The sequence below is a fragment of the Meleagris gallopavo genome, chromosome 8 (assembly GCF_000146605.3).
Source record: "Meleagris gallopavo isolate NT-WF06-2002-E0010 breed Aviagen turkey brand Nicholas breeding stock chromosome 8, Turkey_5.1, whole genome shotgun sequence".
Taxonomy (NCBI): domain Eukaryota; kingdom Metazoa; phylum Chordata; class Aves; order Galliformes; family Phasianidae; genus Meleagris; species Meleagris gallopavo.
The window spans coordinates 18,910,589-18,915,787 of record NC_015018.2 but is presented as its reverse complement, the minus strand read 5'-3'; the positions used below and the strand labels follow the sequence as shown (position 1 = coordinate 18,915,787).

General features: G+C 38.6%; 1 long non-coding RNA gene across 1 annotated transcript in view; it reads right to left on the bottom strand.

The window, feature by feature from the left end:
- LOC116216888 overlaps positions 1 to 3,466 on the bottom strand; it is a 20,677-nt gene extending 17,211 nt beyond the window's left edge. The window contains exon 1 of the long non-coding RNA XR_004160513.1: positions 3,262 to 3,466. This is a non-coding gene — a long non-coding RNA (uncharacterized LOC116216888). The remainder of the gene's footprint in view (positions 1 to 3,261) is intronic.
- Positions 3,467 to 5,199: the final 1,733 nt, after the last annotated feature.

The window sequence follows — 5,199 nt, the reverse complement described above, 5'->3', positions numbered from 1 at the left end:
GGGGGGGGGGGAAAGCTGGGTAATTAAAGTAGGGAGGAGCAACTTTCCTACTTCTATGACCAGAAACACACAAGTAAGGATGAGCCAGATTGTGAAGGTACCCATTTGCTCTCCAACAGCAGGTGTATCACCTGACAACTGCAAGCACAGTAAGATCTGAAGTTGAACAGTTGAAAGAGTGACCTCCTCATCTTCATTTTCTCAGTTTCATTCTCCTGCTGAAGCTAAACCACAGTTGCCTTGAAGAGTTCCACCAAACAAGCAGGTTCTAAAGAAAATTCAACATCGCAACTCAAACCATCCATTAACATTTCAGAGATGCGAGTTATATCTTTAGAGATCAGGCACTCAACCCCTGAATCACAGCTGCTCCTAAAATACCCGGTGTCTGCATATAAAATTCTCCTACCCTCAAGAATGAGCTGGCAGTACTGAGACCTGCTGCCAAGGCACAACTTTAGCTACAGTTTGTTGTAACACTCACATTTATGTTTGCCAGGACATAGAAGAGGAGCGCTGTTAGCAGCTTCATTTAAATGCATGGGCCTAGCAGAAGGCTTCACGCCGAGTCCAACAAGACTGTGCTGGAACAAGGTTACAGCACCACACATCTGCACTTGGTCTCATACACAACCATGATTTACAGTATATATTTTCTAATCCATAAAAGCTTTCACTTAAAAGTGCTCTCCACTCCATCCCCTGAAAAGTTTACCTAAACAACTGTATTAACTGCAAATTAAGGCTGCCAGATGATGTTTAGTAGTGTACCATGATCCCGAGTTCAGTAGTACTCAAGAAGAAATATTTCCCTCTTTTAATGCTGGTGTCCTTAAGTGGCACCCCAGAGTACCTCTATGCTGCTAGAACTACCATCCAGAGTTATCACAGTGGCCACAGTTAATTAAGTTTAGAAATCAAACAAACAACTGACTTCGTTCTAGCAGAACACAAAGTGATAGAAAATAGATCTACTGATAGAAATTGCTATTTATTGAATATAAGTGATTTATGGATGGAACCATCCTTCCCCCACCCTTGCATTTTTTTTTTTTATTATTTCTAGCTGATAATTGCAAATAATTTAGCAATTAAGTTCCTGTAACATTTTTGTGAGAGAAGTGGCCAAGGAATTACACCCTTCACGCAAATCATATGTTTAACTAACAACTTTGGATTTCAGGATGTCACATTGGATGGAAAATTGCTGTTATTTCTCTCGCAGACTGCTTGCAAAGGAATTATAAAATAAACAGGTTAGACACAGATTGCATCAGAAAGCCACTCCCCATGTCACCCACGGATCCTCCAATTCCCCAACTCATTTACACTTCACGGAGTTGTTCAAGCACATTTCCCCCCAAAACATTTGTTTCACGTCCATTCCTGCATTTTCTTGTTCTAAACCAGTAACCACATTAAGTCATTCATCTGCTCAGACTGTCTGCAGCTATGCTCACTCAACTTCAAGGTCACACGTATGCACTGAGACCCAGCATCCAGCCTTGTCTGTTACCTATGTGACATGACCTGGCAGGCCCTCTCCTCACAGGCCCTAACACCACATTCTGTGATCCAGACTCAGGTGTGAGGAAACATGGAACTCGAAAGGTCTCTTGAGCTTCAGCACACAGCTGCTTTACCCAACCCAGTTGTGTTCACCATCTTTAGATTAATCAGGCAAGAAATTTCTTCCTCAGATGGCTTAAGCTTTAAGAAGCAGCTCCATTGTATTAACACTCATAAACAAAGAGGTACTCCTCTACTTTAGGGCACACTAGATGACAGAGACAGCCAGTAAGATTTCGTGCCAAAACCACTTTAATCTGAAATACAGATATCTACCTGTGCAAAGTATGGCTTGTTCAGCACTGCCTTCTGTGCTGACTGGAAAGAATTTCAGACCTCTTTTGTAGACAGGCTGCCCCACAGCTCATGTTTGCATCCTGCAGCCACTCTACAACTCACGGTTAATAGACAGTGACTTATGACAGACTCAGCATACTTTGCACTAAGTTTCTGTATGTGTATAAAGCAGTTTGTATATTGACCCACTAGCACACATCCTAGCAACATTTACCTGCATGAGACTGAAACCCAGGGCATCTAATCAGAAGAAACTGTTGCAACACTGGAACAGTGACAGCTCACTTCCTACATAAATGCATCGGATTTGTGCCCTTTTTGACACTGCCTACTCACACATCACTCAACCAGCAAAGCAAACACCACTTCTTAAAAAAAAAAAAAAAAGTGAAGCACTGAATGTTACATAGGGTTAACAATAAACAGAAGATATCCATGTATAGAATTAGTTGTTAAACCTGAAGAACTAAGAAGTGGCTTATTTAAAAAAGGGACGTAATACCTTCTGGCTGTACTTATTGAGTTTTTTAGTTTTAAGAACTCATAACATATAACCTCTAGTCTCAAAGCTTTGGTCATCAGTGTTAAATCTGTGTTTAAGTTTTCATAACTATCTTCTCCCTTGTGTCCTAGAAGAAAACTAAACAAGCTCGAAACAGGGTTCAGTACTCACTTAACCAAAATAACTTGTTTTTCACCTTCACAGACAATATTCAGAAATAAGAGGGCAAAACAACTGTACACATTAAGAGTGAGATGGCAAAAACATTATATTTCTCACATTATACTACAGAGGAGCTTCAGTATTTTTTGAATGACTACGCAGAAGATTTTTTTTACTATAATTAAGGGAGAACAACAAAGAACATTGTTTAATATTCAGCTAAATTCAGATCCTCTTACAACATTTATCTGCAAACATAATTTTAAAAACTGCTTCTGAAACATTAACAAGAAATATATTGCTCTCATGAAAGCCCAAAGATCAATACAAACTACAGGGAATTCTTGGTTAAGTAATCCCTCCCATCGCACCAAACATGCAGCACAGCAAAACAGAAAAAGTATTTAGTCCTCTTATCTGTTGCAGAAATAGCTGTTATTTGAAAGTGCTTATTTCAGTTCTCATGGAAACAGAACACTCTTTGAAATGGAAAAAAAAAAAAAAAAATTTAGGTATCCTTATCTCTCTCTGCACCACAGAAGATAATGCCAACAACACAAGTCACTTCAGCAACCTCACAGACAAGCAGCAAAATATTTCACAAATGAGGATCCTGAGCATAAAGCAAAATAATAGATTTTTTCTTTTTCTTGAGAAAAAGAAGATTTAATTAGAAACAAAGAAGAAAACCATCGCAGCAATCATAAATTAAATGCTAACCAAGCACTTACCTTGCAGAGGACTGGGCCTGCACTAGTTCCAGTAATGCCTTCAGCAATCAGAGCCTCAGATTTGCCCTCACCAGCAGCTGCTCCCCAAAATCTTCCTCTATCACTTACAATCACACAAAGCAAACACAACAACATACCCTCACACCATACACCTCTCTAGCAGCAGAAGACCTATTTAGGTTCTGGCTTCAGCTTCCACCAATCTCCATCAGCTCAGTCATCATCACTAACACCTGCAACCTCACTGCCTCAGATTACACCTGCAGCAACAAATATCTTTAATCAACTTACCTCAGTACTTAATTCTTCAGGCAGTGCACAAGGATTAGTAGTGCCTGCTTCCTTTGCTGTATTCTGGAAGGCCTCTAGAAGATGCAGGCAACCTCTAGCAAATTGAGGAGAAAATCAAGGAGTTTTTTGGAGTGAAAGATGATATTTTCAACTTACATAAGTTTTTGCATTCTAAAGTATCCAAAAACAAGATTCCATAGCCCCATCTTATTCTCTAAATAACCTACATTTTAAGGAAATTATGCTGTTTGGAAATAAATAGTTACCTTTCCGTTTCTTGATCCAGAATTTTGCAAATTGGAAAAAGGAAGGTAGTTCCTCCATGCAAGATCAATTGAGTAAATTGTATCTACCCAATATATTTTTCTTTGTCAAATAAATTGTCAGTGACATATTTGTGTTACATACTTACCTTATAACAAGTTACTGACTTCAAGCAGAAAACTTCTCTTGACATTTATTGACAATATTGCAGTAGGGTTTATGAAACAGGAATGTAGTGTGTTTGATGTTATGGGTTTTTGGTCTTGGCATATCCTCTGCTGCCATGCTGTATTGAACAACGTGTGCTTGCTCATTTCTATACTCCATAAAAACACAAACTTAGAAGCAAATTCTGTTATTTTGCTGCTTCTGTCTGCGCTTCTTTACTATAACCAATTTCCAAGCCAGAGAAACACTCTCATTGGATTTACCCTCTCTTACAGAATTACGATAGCAATGAACCTGATGATCAGTGAGACTGATTTGAAAAGAACTTCCAAGAGTTATCCCTCTGGAAATGCCATTGGGTCTCTGTGAAGGTCTTTAAAGTTCACAACAGTTAACAAAGGATCTGCACTGGCTTCCAACATGACTCACATTGTTAATTTTTATTAAGGGTTTTGAAAAGGCATTGTCCTTCAGGAGTGAAAAACCCCACGTAGAATACATGGCAAAGAAGATTAATCTAGGACAACAATGCAAAGTCTGCTAGTCTCACATCAATTAAAATTATCTGCATATCCATAGCCTTACTCAGTCTACTATGAAATCATTTTTTCTTCATATAAGTTCATTTTTACTTAACAAATCTCATAATCAACCTTGCTCTGGAAGTCTGGGCAAACAACTGTAGCTGAAAAGCCATATGAAACTGCACTTGTCCCTTGCCCAAACTTTGCCCTATGTTCTCTCAGTGCATTAGCAAAGAACAATCCTTGTAGCTCTTCAAGTATTGTTTAAAATACACACATTACACTTTCATTTAAAATGTGGATTTCCCCAACCATCCCTCAGAAGAGTTTTGATTTCTACTTTATAGAAAACTAAAGATCTAATTGGCAAATAGGCATTGTAACAAGTGCAGTTCTTCCACAAACACTGTATTTACTTTCCGTGTGTGGTGTTCCAAATGCCAAAACCTCCAGCCAGCTGCAATTCATGTATGCTGGAGGTTCAGCACTTGGTCCTAAAAAAATTTATCCACTGAATTTGCCAATTTTTTCTAGTTCTAACGCATGCCAGACACTTTAAATGGTGGTGTGCCAGTTATTATTTAATTCTTATTGCAAAAGCTTGTCTGTCTTTCTTTCTTACATTTCAGCTGAAAACAAACAAACCTGCATGAATAGTGAGCAGTCATTTTGATTTAAAGGGATTGCATTC